This window comes from Takifugu flavidus, chromosome 11 (genome assembly GCF_003711565.1).
Source record: "Takifugu flavidus isolate HTHZ2018 chromosome 11, ASM371156v2, whole genome shotgun sequence".
NCBI lineage: Eukaryota > Metazoa > Chordata > Actinopteri > Tetraodontiformes > Tetraodontidae > Takifugu > Takifugu flavidus.
In genome coordinates this window covers 9,647,456-9,674,367 of record NC_079530.1, presented here as the reverse complement: position 1 = coordinate 9,674,367, position 26,912 = coordinate 9,647,456, and the positions used below count along the sequence as shown (strand labels likewise).

The window sequence follows — 26,912 nt, the reverse complement described above, 5'->3', positions numbered from 1 at the left end:
TGCTGTTTTGACAAACCCTGTAGCGAGCTGGGTAAAAAACATTTTGTCTAGCATCTTTATTTATTACCTTCTTTTTAAAACAAAAATTGGACTGAATGGGGGGGTTGCCATAAGGATGCTGGGGTTTCATTGGGGATGTCCATTTTTATTCTCTTTCAAGTTGTGTTTATTCGTTTTTTCCAATTTCAGCTTCATCGATTTCTCGAGATTTTTTTTTTTCTTCCTCCATTTATCTGATTTAATAAAGCATCTTCCTCAAACCCCCAGCATCCTGTCTGAATCGACCTTCTGGACAGAAAGTTGCCTCTTCGTGGGGTTAAAGTCCTCAGCAATGAGACTTCTTCCAATCTTCTGTCAATCATCCTGCTTGCAGCACTTTCTGGCAATCTCTTAACTTTCAGGCAGCCGGTTGGTTCGAGTCCCCTGGCAGCGCAGTGGTCCTTGTTCCAGTAATGGTCGAGGGGGGGCCTCCAAAGTCTGAGGGTGGCGATAAGGTGGCCGACTATCTCATTTCCACAGAGGACAAGATAACATCCTGAGAACATTCCCATCACTTGAGGAGTTTGTTCAGAGGAGATAAGAGCTTCCAGGCCAACACTCTGCCATGAAGCTCTACGGGTGCGTTTCTGTGTCTTTGCACCCTCCGTGTGTGTTAAAATGTGCTTTATCTGCAGTCCTGTGCTGGTATGTCGCCTATGTTGCAGCCGTGAGGTGTGTGTATACAATAACCTTTTGTGGGGGCATTGAGCAGTGCAGAAACGGTGCTGATCTTTCTCTTATTCACAATCCGCCCTATATCTCTCAAACCACTGGCACAGTTTGCATGCTAATACGTGTGTAGGTGGCGAGTATAATTACATTAGTCTTGATGTGAAGGAAGACCAACAAGCAGCAGTGCGTTTTCGAATCCCACCCAGGAGCAATCAGAGAGGTGGTTGATAGAAAACTGATTTATCATGCACGTAATCAGAATTTGGCATGTATTGCTATTAAATAGCATAATCACATGCTGTTTTTGTAAATTAAGATATTAAAGGTTTTTTTCTTGTGTGTTGTAGCCTCAGTAGAAGGAAAGAGTGCGAAGGTAACCTAAGATAGAAAGATACTTATGATTTGAATGAATAGTATTCATGTAATGAAATAACTAGTATTACCAGGTTATTTCATCATGACCTCAGTGGTTCAACCCAAGAGCTGCTTCCTTTCTTTTTAAAAAAGGTCTTGCTTTCAAAAACCCGCGAATAAAATAGGTTTTGTCCCATTTGAGGAGATCTTTTATCTGGGAAAGACACTGCAACAGAATCAAGCTTACATTTTAGCCTTTTGACATATGAAATAAGCTAATATTAGCTTTGCTGGTAGTGTGACCAGCTGTTATTTTCTAATGGGACAGTGCAACTTCCTGCTTTCAGCTCCATTTATGCCCGTAACTTTAGTTTAGTCCTTGTGAACTGCTGTGGCAGGTGGAAACAGACATAATGTGTGAGGCACATTTGTATGTCAGTGAATGTTACTTTGAAGGCAGTAATATGGCTGTAATGAAATTAGATGTCGGAGGGATGTTGTCTCGCATTATACCGTCTCTCAATAGACATTCTGTTGCAGCGCACATGCTAACAATATGGGATCATCAAATTTAAATCACACGCCTGCGCTAGCAGCTCGTGACAATGTCCCATATGTAGAGTGCATCAATGGCTGACGAGTTCCCAGTTTATGAGATGCGACTCAGAAACAGAGAGGTTTTGTGTGCTGTTACATTCTCTTTCTCTTCAATTTTTATAGTAAAGATGCAAAACACTGTGGAGTTTGAATCTTTATTCACGGAGGGGATCAATACGATGGTAGCAAGATTACCCACTGAAATAGTGAGACATGACTAGATGGGGTGGGTGAATGCTGACTGTTTCTTGTGATGCTAGATGCTAATCAGTGTTATTGTACACAGCTCCTTTATGTAAAACTAGGTGCTGTAGTACATGCTGACTTTAGCGTGATAGACTCATTCAAGGTTGAAGGGAAATATTCATTCAAATGAGGTAACGAGTGGAACCACATAAGAATAACCCGTCTTTAAAGATTAACATAACCCTCGGAGATGTTATTGTATCCCAGTAACCGAGTCTCAACTGCAGCAGGTGCAGAGCAGCTCTCTCTCGCTCTGAGTTACTGCTCTAAGTCCCTCAAATTTAGCGGCACAATCATAAGCCTGGCGTTCACTCTCTGGAGTAGAAGAATCGCTTTGCATTTTAAAAAGGTCAAACACTCAGATCCCTGCCTGAAGGAATTGAGGGGAGAAATCATGTCTCTCTGCAGCAATATGCGGTCCGTACTACTGATCCTCTCAAATACCTACTGTTCACTGAGCAGATTATAGCTGTGTGTTGACTGTCATCCTTTTAATAAGTGGTGCAAACAAAGCCAATCACATCAACCCATAATGTGATGAACATTGTGGTAATTTCAATAAAGATGTAAATTATTTATTTATGCGATAGTAATTTGGCCGTGGCTTCTGAAATTAATTGTATTCGTATCAATAGAGCACATTTCAAATGCAGCCACATGTATGTAGCGTGCCTGATCGCGCATTCATTCAAAGAGATTAAATAAAGAAACCCATTATGGACCCGGCCTGTCCTCATTCTTTGACTTTAAACTCACTGCGGTGGCAGTTCCTCTGCATTTTATGTTGTTTCTTTATGCTCACGTTCTGTGAGCAGAAGCTCCAAAAGCCTGGTGTGGGGCTTTACTTTTGTGTACAGAGTTTGTATGTTGACACCGTTTTTTATTAAGCAATGTTTCAGTTTCCTGTGAGCTACATAATTTAAAAAGGAGCAGTTCGTTTGGCTCAAAGGTCAGGGTCCCAGTACCAAGGTCCCGAACCTTCAACTGCTGGGGCAGCATAACGTTTGTGCACGTGTTCATTGTATGTGCATCTTGCGCGTTCCAACCCAAAATGTGTAAAAACTGTTATATCCCAACTGTTGGATCAATATAGTCTGCTTCTTCTTTTAAATGTGTTCCTTATATGCCTATAAAATAACTTGTTACTAGCTATTTTCTTTGTTTGGAGGATAGATAGATAGATAGATAGATAGATAGATAGATAGATAGATAGATAGATAGATAGATAAAATGTCTTTTAAATCTTTACGGAACATTCCCACAGTCTTTTGTCGTCCGCTGTCTTAAGTATCTGATGGTCTGTGCACGCGGGGCGCGCGTGAGTGAGCGCGAGCGAAGTGGGCAAAGGCTCCGCCTCACTCAAAAAAAAAAGCGACAGAAAAAAAGGAAAAGCAAACTGATACACACCTCTCAATTCTGGCAGGAGCAAAAGAATAGGAGTGTTTATGAAGCCTATAAGTAAACAGCAGGACAAGCAGGCGCAGCGAGAGCCGAGGGTCTTTCCCCCCGTCAAAACCGACTGTAGACACCGTCTCCCGGCGCCGGAGGTTGCCCCGTTACGTTCGGGATTAAGTTTTTATGTCATCTAAAGGTGGATGATTGTCCAAATCCAAGATAACAGGCGAATTCCAAATGCGTAGCCTGCGATGCTATTACTGGACCCCCTCAAAGCCGACGTTTGAACTCTCTGTAAACATCCATTCGAGGTAGGATTTCAAGAAAACCGATTGCAAAGGTGCTGTGAATGGTTTCGGTGTGTGCTCCGCAGTTTTAAAAGATGCAGTCGCGTCGCTGTCCATGTGTCCCCTGCGCCATCAGTAAGGAGGGACAAGGGAGGGTGGGAGTAGACATTAGCCGATAGTCCACTTAACGATGTGGGAATGGACTCGATTAAGTTCCAAACGAGCCGGACAGTTGTAAGGTAAAGAGTCAATCATGAGAAAGAGCCTAGAACAACAAAGTTTAATCTTCCACGGGTGTCTTGTGGAGAAATCTATAATCTTTTCATAACAAGGAGTTTGATTAAGTTTGGAAGTTTTTCTTTTTTCTTTCTTTTTTGACGTCCTTTAAACGTGTCTCGCCGACCCGCGTAATCCCGCCTCACTTCACTTGTCATCTGCGGGCTATTAATTAACGAGTGACTAATTAGTGACGTTTACGTGAGCCTCTGCGCTCTCAAAGACAAGTTTAATCCTTTCATTTCACAGCTTTTGATAGAGTGGGCATTGGTTCTCCAAAAGCAACTCTCTTTTCTCCCTGCTCTTCTCTCTTTTTTTGGGTTGAAGTGGGGGAGGAGGAGGGCGGCTCCATTGTCTGGCCAGGGAAGGGGTGGGGATCCAGGGTGTATGCAGATGTGTTGCTGGCAAAGGACATCTGCTCTCCCCCTGTGGGCATTGTCACAACAGGCAAGGCAACTTAGACTGGAGCCTGCCTGCAGAGAAAAGGCCATTATAAATGATAAGAAGCTCTTTCTTTAAGAAAAAAAAAATGCATTTGAGAATCAGTAATAGGAGCATAAAGACCAGCCTGACTGGTCTGCTCTTAGCACATTGCCCCCAAAAGTATATCAAATGCTGATCAGAGACAATTGCCATTGCTTCCTGGGCTTTCCTGATTCCCATTTCAGTCAGTTCCACCTGCAGCAGCCCCCCTCCCCACTTCTATATCCAATGCTTTCAACTCCAGGGGGGTGGGGGGGTGGACTTCTCTGTCTTTGTGGTCTGTGTGTTTCCATATATGAAAGCCTGCCTCTCAAGGCAACAGCATCACAGGCAGCAACGGCGTACACGGCTGCTTCTATCAGGACTTTTGATTTATTGCCGTGAGGGAGAAAAATGCCAAGAGTATGCAAACGCAAAGCTTTCATATTTATGTCATACGCATAACTTTTGCACTATGGGAAGTGTCAATATTATTGCTGTGTGTTTGCGTGATTGCTCTGGGAATCGGGAGCCGCGTTCTCCACGACTAGTATTCCCCAGTGACGTGTAGTCAGTGCGCTGTGATTGAAAACATGATTTGTGCTTGTAGGGAGAACTGTGTAGGTCCAACATGCTTGTAGTGCTACTCTCTCGTGTGTTTCTGCTTCGTTGTCCACGGGCACCGATGCAGGAAGTGGGAAAGAGTGATATCTCAGTTTGCACAGTATGTTTTGTTTTTTTTGACACGTCTGGTCTTTTAATGTTTACTTTTTTACAAAAGCAGGATAGAATCACACCTGTGTCACCTGCTTTCCAGTACTTACAGATGGCTAATCATATTCTCAAAGCCTAATATTCCAGTTAACAAAGTCATTTGGATGTTGCTAAAATAGTTCTTTAGACTCATCTGAAAATTCTCATGATGACGCTGCTTAGAAAAGCTGCTGTGAGAAGATTTTAGTGTCCTAGTGATTGCGTTGTCGGTGTGTGAACCTTAGGTGTGTTAAAACCTGGAACTTCGATGTTAAAAACATCCTTTACTGTAATTGGTGCACTCCTTGATTTCCAGGACCTGTTTCATGCCTGTTGAAACATGCTCCATTGTGTCTTTAGTCTTCTGAGTGCTTTCGCTTTGCAGTTATGGAGGACCGATCAGGAAGTGGGCTGGGCCAGATGACAGCAGGTGTCTGTCTTTAATGATAAGTCCTGTCAGCACAGTGCAAATCGAAGATACAAGACACCTCGTGCGCTACTGTAGTGTGAGCTGGAGTAAAAGGCAATCATTTCAATGACTACAGCCTAATGTAAGCTATAGTGGATGCATGCTACAGCGTTGCTCTTCATTATTAAGCCATTTTTATGATTGGTGGAAAATGCCTGAGCAGCACAGGGAGAGTAGTGCAGAATGTTTGCTATTCCCTATATTTATGACCATGGGGGGTTGGCTTTCTAATAGCCTCCCAACTGGTGTAAACTATCACACCATGAGTTGCTGCTACCCATTAATGACTTGCCATTTTAGTCCAAAGGAGTCCTAATTACTCTCAAATGCATTTATGGACGTGGTGCCAGAGATGGAGATGGAAGGGGCAGGTGGATTGGGTGCAGCAAATTTAATAAACTGCCTTTACAACATGGAAAATGTGTATTTGCCAATAAAAAAGGGGGGGGGGGGTCTGTCCCCACCTCCCTCCTTTACTTGGCTTTGGCGGTCTGAGCTAACTTTCATGAAAACCTTAGAGGATTAGGAATGAATAGTGGCACCGTCTTCAAACTACGCATGCATGCGTGTTGCTGTTGCAGGAGCCGGCAGACGCAAAGCACCATCTGCAACGCAGCAGGTTGTCCTGACTGCCTGCGCCTCCGAGAAGCTGAGAAGAGGCTCTGTGCGAGCATTGTTACCAAACCGAGCCCGCTGCTGCCGTCGCCGCTTGTTGACGCTGACAGCTAATAACGTCCTCTTGGATGACTGCGCCTTACTGAAGCCGGAGAGGAGCCAGAGACTAATGAAGGGGAGCAGGAAATGAAGGAGAATGAGAGCTACAGATGCAGATGCAGGTCCTTGTCCGCGTAGGGGAAAATTACCCAAAGAGGATTACGCACACATACGAAAAAGCACAGGCATATGTGTTGTATTATTCCCTTTCCACTGGCTCTCCTCTCACAGGAGGGAGACGACGCCGGGAAAAGGAGAAATGCTTCCATTGTGTCTCGGTAGGGCCCAATTCCAGTCCAGCTGACAGAGTCTTGTGTCAGGAGGATGCATCCTGCTGATGTTAGGCAAGCTGTTAAATGAAAGAGATGCCTAAAATGCTGAAGCGTGCTCCAGCCAGCGCAGTGATGGCTCTGTTTATTCGCCATTCTGCTGAGCACCACTTTGCCGACAAACTTTCCTGCCCAAATCTGCTGACAGATTAAAAGGAGGAAAAAAAAAAGAGTTGATGTTGGGATTTTGGGAGTCACTCGTGGGCACACAAGGCCTTGCCCATTGTGTTGCTTTGACATTGACATTTGGAAAGGGTGAGGGGGAGACAAAAAAAGCTGTCTCTTGATATCCAAACTGTTTTCCGCTGGTCACAGTTCTTTTAGACAGCAACCATTGAGCCCTCCGACCACATGAATATTCATAACTCCTCTTCTCTGCCCTCTGAGTTGTATTTTATTTCCCACCCCGAGACCTGTCGTGCTGTGTTTGATTGGCCCTGACATTTAAAAAGGTCCTTGAATAAAGGGGAAAAAAAGTTGTTTATGAAAACTGGAGAACACTACTTGAAGCAGAGAGGAGAAAAAAAATGGCATTTTGAAAGAAACAGCTCGCGCATATTTAAATACTAATGGCTGTATGAAATGTGCAGACTAATAGGATGTTTAGTTGAGTAGTGCGGCGCATGCACAGCGAGCGGGCACGCTGTCTGAGTTCTGAAGAACGTAGCTCAGCTTATTATATGGACTCGGATAGTTTTTATAGTAAACAACTGTGGTCTCCTCTGTTGTAGCACAAAGATTAGCATTTCTTTCCCTTTGAAAACGTGATAGCTGCAGCATTTTATCACAGTAGTTATGGTGCAGATAAAGTTTAACTGCTTTTTCTTTACAACCCTGCAAATCATGTGAGGCAGAACAGTGCTACTAGTTTTTATATGGAAGTTAGTCACAGGGTTCCAAAAGAGACACTGAAAACTACAGTAAACGGTCTATTTGTGTTGAGTCATTATATGTTTAATTACAGGTGTGGCTAAATGTAGCTTTGCCGAGGTTAATGTTGGGAATGAGGGCTACAGATGTTCACTTAGCAGGAGCCAATCACAGGATTTACACTGTCTGTATGCAAATTTAGGTTTATGTTGTTGGAGATGATCAGAGGAAAGACGTTGTGTCCCCCAGGGTTCTGACAGGCCCTGTAGTGAAACATCAAATGCTCCTTTTATGAGCTTTTTAGTTTTAGCAGTAGCGATCTACAAGTGCCGCCGGTTTCCCTGGACTTTGACCTGCTTTTGTAGTATTTGGTTTCATGGTCCTGCTTGCTCTCAATGTTTGGACACGGCGTGATTGTTGATGTGACAATGTAATCATCTTTGAGCTCATCCTTCTCTATTTATTACTTTAAATATTAATGAAACCTAAGTTAAAAGAAGTGCAATGTGTTTTCCATTTTTGAAAATGTGTGTGTCCGTATCCTTGGCTTCTTTATTTTTTTTTAACTAGGTCTGAGTGAATATTATGTTGCTTTACTGTTTCAGTGCTGTTTCAAGACCTTTAGGCCGATGAAATCACGCCTATAATGCAACTTTATTCAGTCCAAACGTCTTGACATACCACAGTTCCAGGCATGCATCACACAGCCACTTTGCTTACAGGAGTGCTGGCGAGAGGCCAGGCGACCAAAGCTGGCAGATGTCCACGAAACCATTTGACTTCTGAAGCACTGTTAAGTGAGAGGCTGCACTTCCTATTGATTTGGATGAGAAGTGGACCCCAGCTTGGCTGCATAGGATCGGCAGTGTCACACACAGCAGAATGCTCCATGTTGATGTACAGAAGGTCGTCCGTCTGCTTCCCGTCACTCGCCTGTGGTGAAACCTCCACTCGTTGCTAAGTGTTGACAACAGGAGAGGCAGAACAGAGCGGGGATAGCTTATCAAGTTAGCTATTACCATTATGAATATGGATATCGCCAGTGCTTGGCGAGCCCGAGGCTAATTCTCTGATTCTCGGCTGCTGAGGAGCTCAGTGGGACGTTCGGAATTTTAACCCATCAGCTTGTTTGCACAAAGACGTGTTTGATTTTCACCAGTGCGGAGATGTTTAATTTTTGATCCTGAACAAGAAGGATTTACAGCGGGTTAATGTTTCACTGAACCAGAGAGGAGCTGCAGCTTCTCTCTGCCACCCAGGCTTCCCGTGAGACTTCATGAGGTCAGAAATAGGTCCCCAAGGTTTCCAGAGAGCCAGAGCAGATGCAATTTAAAGGCGTAATATACAGATATACCAGATACATCTGACACGTTTGGTCTCACCACATTTTTCCCTCCTTCCTTACGGATCCTCGTTTATCAGACTTCACACTTTTCTCCACCCTTTTCCAACCTGCTTTCACACGTCTTCCCCTTTTTTCCTCGCTCACATAAAATGCATAGAAGGAGTAGATATGACAATTCCACAGTTCTCCAAGTGGACTTTATGCAGGTATTAATATTTAAAATTCCTATTACAGCCCATATTTCACATTCAGTCTTGAATTGGTGGATTAATTCTGATGGTAACCACCTTTATGCGGAACATTAAGACTGTGCTGAGCAAACTCTAATGATGATAAATGTGAACAAAGATGTGGTTTCCATTTTGTGCATCCTGGGAGAAGTTTGAACATCCTCTCACTTAAAACTCATTTCTCCCTTGTTTAAATCTCATCCTTGACCTTTCTTTTTTCCCTTATTCCCTTTCAGCTAATGTCTCCATCCTGTATTTTTCTTTGAATATCAGCTGTCCCTCCTCATCCGCCTGCAGCATCATCTTTTCTTTTCACCGTGCTCTCACTCCCAGGATACACTGATGTGCGTGCCGTCTGCATATCTTATTATTTACATCGGCTTTCCTTGGCCATGGACGCATTTCTGTTAAACTATACATATATCAAAAAGCAGGCAGACACATAAACACTTGAACACGGACATTCAAAGAGCCACCTCGACACCCAATAATACTTTTGTGTCAGTAACCCTGCTATTCATCTGAATCAAAACCTACTGTTATTGAAATTCTAATTCTAATTTGTGCTATCGTGTCCTTTTTGTTCGTGTTTCTTTTATGGGTTTTTTTTATGTTTATAAAGGAAGGTCAGAAATGGACCAGCATGCGGAGCTTTAATATTTAAAATCCCTCCAGAGTTAAAGTTGTGAATAGCAGGTCGTTTCTGTAGGTAGAGAGATTGACAATCTCTTTTTCTAAGGACCTTATTTCCTTGATGGCTCTTAAAGTTTTCTTTGGCTGAGGCCGACATGTTTCATATTTCATATTAATAATTGAATAGCTCAGTCAGATAAACATAGAATCACCAAAGGCAAATGTATAATTGTTGTTTATATTGCTTATAGAGGAGCAATTCCACATGCGTACACGTGTGAATGTATACATGTAAAAGGTAAATAAGTGGAAAATATATTGTTTGTGTTACATCTCTGTGTTTCTTATTGTTAACATAAGCGGTTGAAGTGTATTTTCTTTGCGCTGGGGAGGTGCTGCCAGAAGCAAAATCTAGGTCTTTGCTGCTGCACTTTTAGGAGTACATTGGCCTTTAATGGTGTTTGGAGTTAGTGCGATCAGCCTGCAGACTGGCTGTAGTAGAAGGCCAGTCCCAGCTGAAATGTCTCTGTTTTTTGGCATGTGTGTGTGTGTGTGTGTGTGTGGTGTGTGTGTGTGTGTGTGTGTGTGTGTGTGTGTGTGTGCTCTTGGTGGTGTTCTTGCACCCCAGCTGATAGTGACAGATGGAATCATTACACACAGACTGAAAGGTGGGATGCAGGGCTGGGATTTGTAGTCCTGGCGCTGCTTTGGTTGGTATTATTCTAGGTCAGTGACGTTTACTGTAGCCTTTGAGCCAAGCGTGACCTGGCCGTAACCCCAAGCATTCCACTTATCTTCAGTGAACTCACAGTGAACATCATGCCTGTGTGTTCATTCAGATTGCTCACCCATTTAAGGCCCCTGATCCCTGATGATAAAGCTCTCCATAGTTCAGTTCCCCCTCAGAATCAGTGAAACATAGTGGTATATTTTGCATGTGTCTCTAACCTCACGATGTCCCACAAACAGGTTTTGCATAGAATTACAGAAGAGTGATGAGCAAACACTTTTGTAGGCTTAATAACCCAAATTGGGACATGGAAAGTTAGCAGCTCGAGTCAGGCTGATTCACTGAAATAGCTCACAGGATTTGCTCCAGTTTAGCAGCCAGTTTAGGCAACCACAGGCAAGCTAGCAGCGCAGCTGGTATCTGAGCCCCCAAAACAGCCCCCAGGGCATCACACTGTAAGCTGCACCTTTATATATACTTAGTGACCAAATCATTAAACCAGATCTAAGTGTTTAAGACCCATGTCCACAGAATTAAACGTAAAACAAGCTTTTGAAAAATGTGGGATAGGCTAGAATTTCTTAATGTCTCAACAGGCTCAAATGTACAAGAGTTCAAGCAGATCTCTTGTATCAAGGATCACTCTTTTATGAATTCAAAATGTGACCTCATTGATACGCCTGATTTGATGTCTAAGTGTTTTTACATTTCCTGCATGTGCATGAGGCACTTGTTTTTAAATGAGCAGGGGAGATAGATCATCAAGTTCAGCAATTAAAATATTAAAATTAGCACTTGACAACCTCGGCACAGAGAAAAAGCAGAGCAATGTAATTAGTCTGGAATTATTCTGGATGGATTTAGGTGGAACTGAGTATGAATGAAATTTGTTCCTCAGTCGTGTTTCACCTCGTGAGGTGTATTTAAATCTTTAATCTGTTGGTGCCATTGTGAATAATGAATTCACATTTCTTTTTTATTTGTCTTCATGAAAATGTAACTTATTTCCCACTTTAAAACCTTCATAAGCCAGTTCTCAGTGACTTTAGCTAACTTAGACATTTTTAATTTCAGTAGACGTTTTTTTTTACTTTACATTAACTGTTTAAAAAACTTTTAAAATGAAATATAAGCTTCTCTAGTTTTTTAGGCTGCCGATAGAACGGGGCACCGTCTTCTACTTACAGTTTCAATTGGCCGTATATAAAGAGTTTGAGCTTTGAATGCTTTGACAAGAATCCCTGAGACATTTCTAAGAAATGCTTTTAAAAGAACTATCTTTACCCAAGAACGGTGAGTGAAATGACAGCCCACAACAAGCAATTTCAGGAATGCGTGAGCTGCAGCTCTCCAGGACCATATATACATTTCTCTTTATTTCATGCACGGACTTTGTCGAAGTCGTCATTGTTCTGTGGTCTATAATCATGTTGTGACAGAATAAATTACCAGTTATCCCAGAGAGGATTTTACTGTTGTCTCCTTTAGATCATTATATGTAAAGAGCTGCAGAGAGGAGAAATGCAGATTACCCCATAAGTATCATTGATTCCTGCTCGCAGGCTCCTGTATATAATAACGACGCCATTATCTGCCTCTATAGGCAGCTTTAACCAACAGGCTTAGTCAGCAGTTAGTGACATTGCAATACAGTTTCATTTGGCTTAGAGTGGAGAGAAACTTGGAGGGAGAGGCAGGAGAACAGCAAACCAGCACAGGGAAAAGGTGATGTAAAGGAGAAATGTGAAATGAAAAGAACGGTGGCTGCCAGGGACGGACTGAGCCATGCCAAAGGAGCTCAAAGGATACAGCAGAGGCACAGATGGACTGGCAGGCTTGAGGAGGCCGTAGCAGAAAGATGGAATGAAGAAAGCTTTTATTGTCGGATCCTTGTGGACGTTTGGAGGTGGAAAATTAGCAGTCTAAACAACAGATTTATGTGCCCACTGGAGCTGCAGATTTCAAGGAAGAGGAACCCGAAACATCATCCCTGCTGACTTGTCATTGGCGCTCGTCCCCATTCAGGGATATAAACCACTGCACTACCTTTGATACAATTCAGTCACCGCTGACCCGTAGCAACCAGTACGCGCCTGGAACTGTTTGGCATGCAGCAAGTAAAAAGGGGAAGTCTTTTCTCTTTTCTGTCAGCCTCTCCAGGGATTTGCTATTCACACTTGATGAAAAGTACAGCTAATTGTTGGAATTTCTTTGATATGGTTTATGTCTGCAGCTCAGTCAGCTGTTAGTGTTGGTGGTCACCAGGTCCAGCATCAGCTCTGCTCCCAGAACAGGCATTTGGTGTGAAGACATGTTTATGCACACGGCATCATTTCTCTTACCATTTTCTGGACTGCTAATATTATGGCGCGTTCATTTGGGGATGAAGGCTGATGAGTGGGACAATTGCCCCCAGGGTTTGCACCGCTGCCTCCTCCTGGTGGGCTGTGTCATTGCTACTATTCATGTCAAAATCGACAAAACCTTAACCGTTAATGCTGTCCACCGCTGGCATTTTCCATTTACATCAAGCCAGATAATTCCCACATTTCCCTTTTCTTCCCATTCACTTTACTCCCTTTATGTCAGCTACATGACAAGAATTAGTCTCGTAATAATCCCGCCATGATTCTTCTAGCCGTAGTGTCCCCGGAGCACTCCTGAGCTCTTGTCAGACTTGATGTTGACTTTTGACCCACATAGTTTAGCAGATGCTTTTCTTCCCTCGGGAGAGCCTTTCATTAAACGCATCCCTGGATCTAATTAATGGAAATGAAGTGATCATTTCTTATAAAGACCAAAATACGACCGCATGATTTTATTTGAATTTTGTCGAGACATTTATCATTTTTTCTTGTGTTGACAAATAGAAAGTGAGTAAATGCCCCTGGTACATATGATCTGCCCCTTCCAGTCAGACATTATCTGCAGTTACCTCCAGAACGTCCTGCCGGCTGCACTGAAAATGTGTTTGCTGCATGTAACACATGCACATGATTTGAATATATTAAGAACGCCAATTTGCACATGTTCAAAATAGTGTATGTCATCACCCTTTTCTCCCTCTTTTTCACTCACCAGATGAGTAAACAGGCTGTTGTCCTGTTGTGTATTCTACCTTACCCTCTAATATGTTGTTTGTGTTTAGGAGCTGTGACTGTTAAATCAATGTAAGCAGTTCAGCTGTCTATTATTAGCCCTATTGATCAGCAGTAATTTTATTGGTAGCCCAACATGATCATAGAGCACTTCACATATCATCCGCTTTCATCCGATATAATAAATAATTGATTTGGTATTATGTAAGTAATGCAAATATTAATACATTTACCTAGCTTCCAGAAAATGGTGGTGAAATTAAATCATTATCTCATCATTGTACAGCATTATTATTAGTTTAGTGTTTAAAAAGATCATATAGCATAAAAATATTATGCCAGCATAGATGCTACATAATTCTGATCACATTAATATTTACATGAGCGATTGTGCAGGCATGCATAGAGGAGCATACAAATATCACTGGTTGTCAGTGAAGCGAAGTCTGTAGCTGAAGCATTTATGATGACGAAGTGGCCAGAGGCGCTCGTGACCTCCAGTGCAGAGCAGAGTTGGAGATGGCCATGCATATCTCCTCTCTTCTATTCATAGCCAAGATGGGCGGCTCCTGACTGACTGAATCTCACTCTCCTACTTACTAAATGACTTCTCTGACTCCCACATGTAGGTCTTTAGTACCTTGCATAGTCGGCTGGTTAACAATAAAAGAGGCATTGTGCAGCTGTCAGTGTCGGAGACTGACAGGAGAAATCTTTGAGGGATATGGATTCACTCCATAATGCATGGGATTCAGTGTGTGGCTGCATGTTTATTGCAGCCCATGTGAGGAGCACAGTTGATTTTTCCCGATTTGTGCTTCAGTGCTGAGGTAGTTTATATATATATATATATATATATATATATATATATATATATATATATATATAGATATAAATTACATGCATTCTGGTCTTTACATGCCTTATTGTTTCGACCATTTTTAAAAAGCATGGCAGACAAAGCCTCACCACACTGAGCAGCCGTGCTAACAGTGAGGAATTGTCGCATGTCGCTGGCGTGTCATGTGGAAATTTAGGGTAATGGAGGGCAGAAACAGAGGCAGGATTGTGAATGCATAAGTGCTGAGATGGATGCAGTTGAAATGTTGGAGGAGGGTGGCATCACACTGAAGTTACCCTGTCAGATGCTGCTTATTACAGTACTTAGCTCCCCTGCTCACCATCCCCTTGTCTTTATTCTGCTGATACATCCTCCTCCTCTTTCTGTCTGCTGAGTAATGGACATACATTCTTCTATGTGTGTCTATGTCTAATCAAATCTGGTGTTACTTTTGTATTTTATGTACAATTCTTTATTTTATGTGCACTCATCTATTTTGTAAACCTCTCTGTGCTTGTATTCTTATGTTCTGTCTGTCAGAGCTGGTTTTATAAATATTCAGTTATCATGTCACAGCAAGCAGAGGAGCCATTTAGACATCAGCTCCGTGGAGGAGCATCACTGCACCTGTATGACTGTATTTCCCCCCCTTTGTGGCCCCCCAAGGCTCACCTTTTAAACCTGCCTGGCAGAGATAATATCTGATCTCTTGTGATCCTTTCACTTATTGTGCATATGTATCGTCATGATTATCATATTTCATATTTACCATTATTATATTATTACTACTCTTGACAGTGTTCTGTTTACTTGGTTTTGGATCTTTTGGCTACTTTCTCCCTTTAAAACAAATGACTGAACTCTGGAATGCGGCTCCCTCTGGTGGAGAGTTTGATCTCTCTCGGGGACAGACATCTGAGTGGTTTTGGAAGGATCTGAGATGGAAACTATGCTATGTAATACCTTCATGCAAGTCCAGTGACTCATGTTCTGCTTGTGATGTTCTTTCCTGGAAGACAGGAAATACTGATGAGTACATCCAACTTTAATTCTTTGAGTCCAAAGGCAATAAAAAAGAATTTATTACAGTAGAACATGGCAGACATCATCCTTCATCTGTAGATTATTTATGTTCCATGTCCCTGTTGTATTGGTGCATTGTATTTTTATTACGGGGAAATAATAAGACAATAAAATTCAAAGTGGCTTTTACATCTTTTCCTGATTGTCTGAATAATGTTTGTCTCCGCTTTTCTGTCCTCAATTGCAGGTTTAAAACATCAGTTAGCAAAGTTCTGAAGGTTTTAAGTCTTTGAGGAGGATCCGCGCGTTCATAAATCAAGAGAAGAGGGAGCGTTTCAAAGTGTCACAAGATGGCTCTGGTCGATAAACACAAAGTGAAGCGCCAGCGGCTGGACAGGATCTGCGAGGGTGAGACTCCATTATTCCACTCTTTCCCTTCTCTCAGCTTATGTGCAGGTGGGTTTACACACATGCACATAAATTTGACATCAGATTCATATGGTTATTAATGAAACTGTATTTTATGGTTATCGGCAATAAAGTCATCATCATGCCAAAAGAGGAACATGGATTACTTTTATGGTCCTTTTAGCGACCACAGCTGCTCTTAAAAATGTGTCAGACAGGAGATTCACATTGAGCAAGTTTGGACTGTGTTGAATCACAGTTTCACGGTCATGTTAAATCTGCTCTGCTGTACAGAAAGTGCATTTGGAGAAACAAATCACAGGCTGTTCTGCACCATAATGTTAATTCCCCACACTATTATTTAGAAGCAGTGTTTTGACCAAGGCGTGAAATAGAAATCAAACTTCATATCGCGCATATTGACAAAACAACAAAAACGTTATCTAGTGAATCTAATTGCGCTCGGTGAGAGAACCCCACCTAATCTTCTTTTATCTTCTCAGGGGAACTGTGTCAATCCAATACTTGTTTCACAGTGGAGTGCATCGATTTCATCTTTACTCACTGTGATGAGTGGCTAACTGAGCTGTGCCTGTGGCCCAAATTGAATTTGAAATGGGTGATCAAGTGGGGCTGTTTGCTCCCATCAAAAGTGGTCACGCTGCTGGAATGTAGATTCCATCTGTAACTGTTTATGGTTTTGCTCTGAGTAGTGTTTGCCGAGGCAGTTTTATTTATCTGACCTGAAATCACAATCGTGTTTTACCTTGATGGGCTTCACAGACAGGACTGTGAACAGCCTCGAGTAAGGAAAAACTCCCCGAGAAAAGAAAAATAAACTTTTAGCAGGATCAGAGACCTCGGGGAGAGCGGCAGAGGGGGGATCGCTTCCCCAGATTACACAAAGGTGCAGTGTGTGTCGCCTGTATGCAACCAGATTAGGAAACGGTGCACAACTTTTATTGAGAGCAAAATCGATGCCATAGTTGATCTTAGTCCAAGTCTTTTGTTCTTATCTTGAATTTTGTGTTTTCTCAGTGTGACAGGTAAGAACAAAAAGGCTGCTTGTTCCGTCTGAAGGAAATTTATGAGCCCTTTTACTAGCGTCTGTCGTTTAACAGTGGATTTAAAGTAATGCAGGTAATTAGTCTCTGCATTTTTGTCTTTGTAGTATGTGCGGCGGCTCGCCCTCTAATTTATTTACCACTCCAGTAAATTTCAATACATAGTGTTGTGCTAGTTCTGATAACATCTTTCAGAATGTATGTGGAACAACTGCTCCTTCTGTTGTGGGCTTGATCCAGTGCCAAGAGTCTATTACTGCGATAAGGGAACTGTGTCAAACATCTGTTGCGAGCATCGGTTCCCATACACTTTCTGTCCCCCATTTTCCTCTCTCACACCCTTTCTCTCCTTCTGTCCCCTCCATCTGTGTACGCAGCATGCCTTGGCTCCGGCAGCAGCGGCGCGAGTCGTCATGTTAGCGTTTAGCCAGAGCTAACTGACTGATCTGGGCAGAGATAGGATTCGAGCGATGCTGCTCCATGAACTAGGTCACTGTGACAGCATGTTCCTGAATGTTGATTTACAAGTTGGAAAACTGTGCTTGGGCGTTAACACCACAAGATGGTGTAGTGCAGTTTGTCACGGCCATTCCAAGTGTTTTAGCTGGCAGCTAAATAAATATGTTAATGCTTGATAATGCATCTTGTATTTATCGCCATGTGTACAACAGTAGGAGATGATGACACAGCGAGCAGTCAATAATGCGATCAGCCATGCTATGGTAGTAGAATGAGTTTTATATCATTAGGAGATATTTGCAATAATAAAATGTAAAAAAAAAAAAAAAGACAAAAATATAAATAGGTACCCTCATGAAAGAGGGAAATTCAGGAAATGTGTAAAGAGAATTAAGGGTGTGCCCTGATGTCACTCGTCCTTGTGAATGTGAGATAGCTCTGACGACCCATTTTAAAAGCTTGTAGAAAGATGCTGCGAGGAATTGGTCGAGATATCGATTCAATGAGTAAATGTTTTTGAATCGTATTTAGATTTGGTATTTTCGTTCAAGTTTTAGTTCATTTTTGTTTGGTTTCCCATCTTTGTGTGCCAGTAAGAATGTTTTCCGTTGAGGTTCATTTTAAATTCACGAAAATTAAAGGTTTCCCTGGTTCGGGCTGTAGATCAGCTCAAAATGAGTCTGGTTGGGGATGTTGATAGATGGCACATGAACAAAGGTGATGGAATATGGGTGGAGGATCTCTTTACCAGAGAGGAAACACTTAAGCTGTATTGTATGCTTTCTGTCAAAAACGCTATTGTCAGTTCACAATTTCACATACCCCAGTATTTGATTGCATTCAGATAAGGTCTTTATTGCCATCAGCCTCTGCTTTACAATCCCTGTGGAGATGCTTTCAGAGACAAGTAATTCCACTGGAATCACATACAAAGCAGTCACGAGCTACACGAGCTGCCTGTTAAGCATGCATTACAATTCATGTGACAACATTATTCTTTGCCGTTGTAGTGGCATTGTAATCCCATTTCCAGTTGGTGCCTCATGTCCCATGCTCATGCATATGTCATTGAGCATTTAACATTCAAATCATGCTTGGAGAACATGGCGTGTCACACTCAAGGGGGCGAGGTGGTTTTTTGTTACTGTTGCCATCCAGCATTCGCTCTGAGTTAGCAGGTGGTTTTTATTCATGTATGCACATCAGACCAAGACCAAGGCTTTAACAACTATGTGTAAGTATGACTGAGAGCAGGCAGGATCAGAGCGTCCTCTCTTCTCAGAAGATTCCTGGAATGGGGGCATGAATGAGTGGATATAATAGCTTATAAATGGCTGCATTTTGCATGGTTAACCCATCGATTCCAATGTTTGGAAAAGCATGAAAAAGCATGAAACTGCTTAAAACCCTCTCTTGGTTCTTCTCCTGGCTTACCTGTAATATTAATGTGGTGCCAGGAGGGACCAAGACAGAGATGTAGAGTGTTAATTAAACAATGGCATGCATCACACTGGTGCGACAGATTAAATATTGATTTTTCTGTTTTGCCTCATGTCCAACTCTTCAATAGGCGTAATATGGTGGCACTGTTTACACTACTATTCCTAATTTTGATTTGATGCCTCGAAAATTATTGATATTCAATTGTAAATTTGATGAAACCTAGAAAGATCTGACTCAAGACTGATAAAAGATTCTAAATTGTTATTGTTTGATTTTGACGGGATTATTTTCCTTTAAAAAAAAAAAAGACCCTGATTTTACTTAGCTTTTAGACAAAAAAGATATGTGATAATAAATCATATTTACCATAATAAGTAAGCTTCCCTATCTTTAGGTTTATTAGCAGAGCAGAGAGTGTGTTGTATTCTATTGAATTTTTGCAAGTCAAGACATTAAATGTGGGTTCGTTTTGAGCTTCTGCCTGGGTTGGTATTATATTTGTTTTCAAATCCCCTGCTTAATTCCTAAATCCCTCAGTTAGAGTGAATCTGTTGTTGTGTGCACAGCCTGGCTACTGTGGTAAATGGAAAAACATTTGAATTTTAAAGATAAATATCATATAGTAGGAGACAAACAGAAATATCCCATTTATTTTTTCCCCCGAGATAAAATCTGCTGACAAAATATGACACAATTTTCCACCTTCTTTCCTTTGATTGCTTAGTTTTATAGTTTATTTCTTATGCTAATCTACACATTGGGTAACCTGTAGCAGCACAGGATGGTTTATTAGGTTTAGCTTACAGTTTAAAAAATATATATCCATCTTCTATTAGCTACCTTTACTCCTTAAACAGGTTTACAAGAGGCCATCACATGGCGGGGAGCATACCCCCCTGACAGTCACCAGTTTATCACAGTATTTGTGCATACGTAGGAGGAATTTCAGAGTTGCCTTTAATGTGCATGTTTTTAGACTGTGGTAGGAAACTGGAGTTCACTTGCGGAACATGCAAGCTCCACAATAAAGTCTCAATTTGGAATCAAAACCAGAACCTCCTTGCTATGAGCTTTCTGCGGTAACTACTGCACCACTCTGTCCCAATAAAAATCTATGAAAAGATAAGGTGTATAATTTAAGAAAATAAAAGTTAAACCACAGTGCTGCATGTTAGGCTAGCAATTGATGGAGCTCAACACGGATTCCTTATCAAATTAATGCATTTTTTTAATGGGAATGGGCTCTCCTAAATCTTCCATTTTAAGTCAGCGTTCCGTCCAGAGAAAAGATGATGAACCACAGATAATTGTGTCCGGTACGAGTTGGACTTCTGCAATCCTGTAGTTGTTCCCTATCAAAGTCAAGTATGTAGGCACGGTCTTCAGCTCTGGTATTTGTGTGGTAATCAGTTAAACTATTTATGGGTCATGTTTCAACCAGGGTCACAGATTTATGGTACAGGAAATACCGATAACAAGAATTTTAATAACTATCGCTCGTTACCATGCACCCGATAAAGGCTCCAAATGCCATCATTTTAAAGCGTACGAGTATGTATTCAGCATGTCTGAATACATGTGTACATCAGCTATACAAGCTTTTATATTTATTTTCAGTAAAGGTTCTAGTTACTTTGGATTAAACGTTTATAAAAGAAACGTCCCTTAAATCCTCTCTCACACACGCATGGATGAACACAAACCACACTAACCTCCTGTTACACTTCTTAGCACGGGTTAAAATCCAGATTACAGTGCTTCCATAAGAGAAGTCCATCAGTCATGCATTAGGAGACGGGGAGATTGTGTTTTTGCTCTGATTGTACTTTACAGATTGTTAAAATTAACGTAACATTCTTCAGTGTATCACCTACAGGTTTTGATGGACAGACACTGATATCGCTTATCAATGCTTGAAAGGAATAACTGAGGAAGCCCAGAAAGATTGAAATTAATATACCTTAAAATATTTAATGTTCCCCACTAAGCATGCAGGCTCGAGCGATCCTGAAGTGGGGCAGTGATGGTGAAAACTACAAAGGTGGACTTTTCCAAGCAAATTGGGCAACAGTTGCATAGTGGCTTTGCTGCAAGCACAGGGCCTGGGGGATTAACATCCAATCAGAGTGGATTTGATGTTTACTGACAGCGCATGGGACTTAACTGCCAGAACTGTATTTCATTTGTGTTGCTTGAAGCTGTAGTCCTTTCCTGGTCTCCCTTACCCATCCTGTGAATCAAGTGGAACCAAAATCTTTTGAAGAGAACAGAACTTTTACAGCTTCAGGTAGGTAACCATTCAGAAGACAGTCTGTCATTGTGAACATCATCATTTTTTGAGGTGCTTGTATCTGGTTCACATGATGTCACAGTGGGAAGTGGAATTAAACAGGCTTTATTTAGGTGTAATCCCCCATAGCAATCGGGAGAGCAAGTAAAATGTCCCAGCAAAGGGGGAGATAAATCCTATTGGATTAGTAGAAGCCCATGCCCACCCCATCCTATAACCCAACCTATCCTCTCTTTCCTTTTTTTTAAATTATCATTTGATCTCATGCATGTGCCGTGTTACTGGTTTTAGTGCGTCTGCAGGTTTCTGTGTTGGTGTGGGATTGTGTGTTGTGTTTATGCGTGGTGTCCTCTTTCCTTGCACACACCAAAACCAGCATGTCAAGAGATTAATTATTCACGGAGCGACAGCCAAACGGGGAGTCACCTGATAGTACGGACGGACACTATTACAGCCTGATATCAGGTGAAACTATAGACCCTGCGTCTTTTTCTTTTTGCTTGTTATCTTTTTCTTTGTCTTCATTCTAGAGCCACGGAGCAGAAGCTTTAAAAGGGGACTTCTGTTAATACAACTACGGGCAACCTTACGTTTTTGTTTAGCATTTGTTAAAGGTTTTTTCAATTTCTTTATTTTTTCTTTTTTCAAATGCTTGTCCCTAACAAACAGTTGGGTATTGGTCGCTCCCACAGTTGGGACACATTAGGAGGGAATGAGGGTCAGTGGGACAGGGCTGAGAGTGTCTATGAGCAGCAGGCGAGAGTAGCTGGCAGAAGGAGTTCTCTGTCATACGTAGAAGGAGGAGGCTGGTACGAACCTTCGCCCGGAGTGCGGCCCCCTGACCTGGATTTGAAACGTGATCCGTATTCCTACCAAGAGGCTGTATACGGACAGGTTTACACAGACCGACAAGACCCACGGGGGCTGAGGAAGAGCTCCGTGCCTGATCTAAACCTTTACGAGCGTGCATCCATGGCCCACCGGGGATCCATTCCGCATCAGGATTATTATCCTCAGGACCCAGCCATGACTCCTCGTCCACCTGAGGGATTTTACCGGCCAGAACATCAGCCACCACCGCCTCACCCTATCAGTAGATCGGGATCTCATTTTGGGATTGCACCTGGGGCTCGTGCTGGATGGGATCAAGGGCAGTTAGGGAGAACGGGGCCTCAAGTCCCTGTATCGCCTGTACATCCTCCTCCAACTGCTCATGAGTTGACTCGGGCTTATAGAGAACCTGGTGCTGTAACTGCTGCCAAAATGTCAACAGACAGCCAACAGCGAAGACCTTCTCGAGATGCATCTCCTGCACACTACAATGTGGAGCATCCAAGGTATGCAAACGAGGCTCCACCTCTCACCAGTCAGCCAGTATACACTGATATTAATGGTCGCACCTCTGATCCACAGCAGCAAGGTGCTACTTGTCTCGTTGTGGATCCTGCCAGTCAGGGTATGATTATGAGGCAAGAAACAGCCTCCCCCTTTTCCTTCCAACAACAGCAACAGCAGCAACAAATTCAACTGCAGCAGCAGCAATTACAGCAGCAGCAGTTGCAGCAGCAGCAATTACAGCAGCAGCAGTTGCAGCAGCAGCAATTACAGCAGCATCAATTACAGCAGCAGCAGTTACAGCAGCAGCAGTTACAACAGCAACAACAAATGCAGGAGCAGCAATTACAACAACAGCAAATACAACAGCAGCAGCAACTTCAACAAGAACCACTGCAGCAACACCTGCAACAGCAACCGGCCCTTCCAGCTCAGCCTACCATGCCTGCCTCTGATCCAAACCTTTCGGTTTTGGCTCCACTTCCTGCTCCCCCTTCCATGGTTCAGACTGCTGCTGTTGCTCCACCTGCCCCTGCCCCTGTGCAGCCTATCCAAACGTCAGCATCTCCCCAGGTTAATCCACTTTCTGCTTCTCTTCCTCCTCCCCCCACTGCCCCACAGACACCTTTGCCAGTAGAACCCAAAAAGATTGTTGATCCTGAGTTTCTTGCCCTACTGAGAAACGAGGGCCTCTCGGAGAGCACGATTACCTCAGTTATTCAGCAGGGATTTGACTCCACCAGCATGCTGGCTGTTATGGAGGAGAATGATGTCCGTGCCGTAGCACCCAACCTTGGCCAGGCTCGTGTACTCTCCCGATTGCTCCAAAATTGCAAGCGCCCAATTGAGACTCCATCAGCAACTTCTCAACCACAAACACCCATGCGTGGCCGCTCTAATAGCTTCAGCCATCGCTCAGACGTCCCCCACCACCACCAGCACCACTCGCCACACACTCCTCATATGTTGAACGTGGACCCACAGCTGATGCCCCCACAGACCCCAGGAGCTATACCGTCCATCAACTCAAGGATGGGAGAAGTAATGGGTAGAAGGCCCAGTAGCGCACCCTCTCAGCAACTACTTGAAGTCTCTGGAGGCTATCCTGGCCAACCACCTCGCACTCCAGGGCCATATGCTGGAGCCATTATGCCCATTCACTCAAGACCTATGTCTGCCTATGCTTCTGGGATCACCATGCCAGGAATGCCCATGCAGGGTATGCAGATAATGCCCCAGCAAATGACTGGGTCAATGCCTGCCATTGCAGGGTCTATTCACTCTATGCAAGGTATGCCACAGCAGATGCCAGTATCTCTGCCAGCTTTACCGCAGCCACCACAACAGGTCCCAAAAGCATACTCCACCAATTATACGGTGCCCATGGAGCTGATGAAGAGGGACAGGAACTTATTACCATTGTCACCTATGCATAGCCCTCACCAAAGTCCTCAGCTGATGCGTAAGGGTAGTGGATCTGCTTCAGACAGTGCCCTCATCCCTATAGTACCTGCTGCTCAAGGCCAAGGCCAGGGGTCCCTTGTTGCTAACCAGAAGTTAAGCCGTCGTACTGGTCCACCAGTGATTGTCTCCACTATGGCATCTCCAGATACAAGTAAAGCCTTTTTTCCTGTACTTCTCATTGTTTGCTTTGTCAAGGCTGTTGGGAGAAATTTTTGAACTTATGGATTGAAATAGTAATGGTGTGTTGTAGGCTGATAAAATAGTTGTGTTCCAAAATCATTCAGCAGACAGACAGTCAATTAATTAAAATCAAACAAAAATACATCCCTGTAAAATAGTTTAGAATTTAATTTTAGTCACTTAGTCAATCATTAGCAAATATATATATATAAAGTTCCATGCTACTTTAATGCATATTTGATGCATTCTCATGATGAATCATCAGCATGCAATGAGTGTACAGCATCTGTTTTTGGTATTCTGGTTTGTGAACTTGTGCAGCTTGGGGGGAATACATGATTTGTTTAGCAGAGTGTGGTTACTGGACTGTGATTCACAGTGCTTGACCTTAATAAAGCCAAACACAGTGCGAATGTTAATAGAGCGATTTCTCTAAATTGCTTCGTCTTTCATTCGGTGCTGCAGTTTGCTTGATGCGATGAGGTTTTTCTTATTCCATCAGTGATATGAAGCATTTTTTCTGCCATGCATGTGGATCCATATCTATTGTTAGCAATATAAACCCTTAACAGGGTGATGCTACATATGCTATCATGTCTTCAGTGCTGCCGTGTCTACTTAAACCAGATTTGTGCAAATTGCATCAGCTTTGAGTGATTTATTTTTTATTTTTGTAATCTCTTGCCGTCGCAGTAGCACGTTGCTGAACTAATAAGGTATTTTGCAGTTTCAGTTTTTATGTTCCTCTTATTCTGCAATTATTTTTCAATTTGGAATGATCCATCATTGATAGCACATCTGCTATTTAGCTGTCATACGGTGTTGGAGTTTTTGTTTCATTTTTATTTGAACTGTCAAAGTTTCGAAAACATTGGACGGTCACAAAACGGAGGTTTTGAATTTTAACTTGATTTACTGCATCCTCATCATTCTTAACTATATCAGACTATCAGACTTCTGCTCCACAGAAGTGTCATATTTTTCTTCACCCATGACCTGATTTAAGACATAAGAGCTGATTTTTCTGCTGGGGTCATTTCACTGGAGGCTGACCAGCAGCACCATCCGACTGATAAAATCAAATTACAGTGCTGATGGTCTATGTGTGATTGTGTCTTTTCTCTGGGCAGGTCGTAATGGGAATGGAGGAGGGGTTTAATCCTCCAGATCCTCCATTGCCACTGCCTCACTAATCCACAGATATTCTCTTTCTGCTCAGTCTCTCTCTTGGCTTTCTGTGAGATTAAATGAACTTCTCTTCATGCCCTGTTTATAAGTTGACTTTAATGTGGAGTAAGTTCAAATGTGTACTGCAAATTTATGTCAGGTAATTTTAATGTGCTATGTTCAATTTTATTTCTGCGAGAACAGTTGGACAATAATTGTTTTGATGCACCAACATGCTGCTACAGCAGACCTGCCTCGTATGTTGTTCATGTACAGCCTAATAGACCTCGTTTGCATGGGGCTGACATTTGATTGTTTGGCAATTTCATCTTTAATGGACACAGTTGTAAAGCGGTTCCAAAAGCATTTTCCTAAAATGTTTGTTGCTAAGCAACACAGGTTTGTGGTGGCAGTCATAAGTGGATTAGTTTGTGGTTTCAGGGACAGTTGGTTGTCAGAAGTTGCTGCAGAGTTACACATACACCACATATCTTTTTTTAATATCTTGAAATATTTGGAATATGACATTTAATTCACATTTTATGTGTTACAAAATTTTAAATTTTGCCCCATAAAATGTTGGGATAAAAATTTATATTGATATTTATTCAGATGAAAAATCTATTTTGAATGCGTTTCAGTTCATTATGATTCTGGGGTATCCTGACACGAGATGACAGTGAAAAAGTAACAGCTCGTGTTGACGGGCAGCCATTGTCATGCTACTATTGAACTGATACCTGAATTACAGGAATAGTTGTTGCACACCAATAACTCCTGCAGTTGAACGCTGGATTGTAAAGAAGAGCAGTATCATCTACTGATCTGAGTGTCTTTTTAAATGATTGGAATATATCATATGTGGCAGTGCTGCCCCCCAGGGATAATCTTTCCAGTATTTCTTACATGTTTCATCGCTCTCATTTAATGATTGATACAGAACGACTCACTATAGCGGCAGTTTTAAACACAATATCATTGTAAATATTGCAGTATGTTTTCTTTTCAGTTTTACTATGCAAAATGTCCTTGAGCAGTCTTCCATTTATCACAGAGTCATATTCATCCCTTACTCCTATTAACGGTATATTAAGTGATGTTGTTTTAGGCTCTTATGGCCTTTTCAGTGCTGAATGTGACAGCTCCTGCCCCTGGCCTCTGCAGTAGAGTCCATGATAACTCGGGTCATTTCTCCTCTGGGTGACATACTAGCCGCAATTTTCTCCTGATTTTCTGGGTCTGGCGTGAGGATACAGGAGGGTTATGGCATAATAATTTTAGAGGGAGCAGATTATTAACAAGGTCCAGGTCAAAGCTACAGAGTCGTTACACCAAGTGAGGGATTAAGAGAGAGAGAGAGAAAGAGGACTCCGGCTGTATGAATGACGCTTGCTGGTTCTAGTGGGGGGAAGGGGAAATAGGGCATTTACAGCTTTATCAAAACTAGTCCTATCAGGGCAGCAATACATCAGGGGTTTCTGTCCAACCAGTTAGACAAATACTTCCACTTGAAATCCCAGTTTTCTTGGTGAAAGCAGGACTGTAGGCCTGGTGCACCCCAGGCGCCCCTGTCTTAAAAATATATATCTGACTCTGTGTAAAGTGTGAGCGCTCGACGTGAATGAAACTGAGGTTGCAAATCTCTGGTTACTTCTACATACAACATCCAGCAATGTGTCTGTTGTGTCACACCAGATGTCCCCCTTAATATCAGGCAGCAATTTCCTTTTCTGTCATCA

The 26,912-nt window shown here is 42.4% G+C and overlaps 1 pseudogene; it reads left to right on the top strand.

Annotated features, from left to right (window-relative positions):
* Positions 1–3,299: 3,299 nt before the first annotated feature.
* LOC130534254 (C-terminal-binding protein 2-like) overlaps positions 3,300–26,912 on the top strand; it is a 38,252-nt pseudogene continuing 14,639 nt past the window's right edge.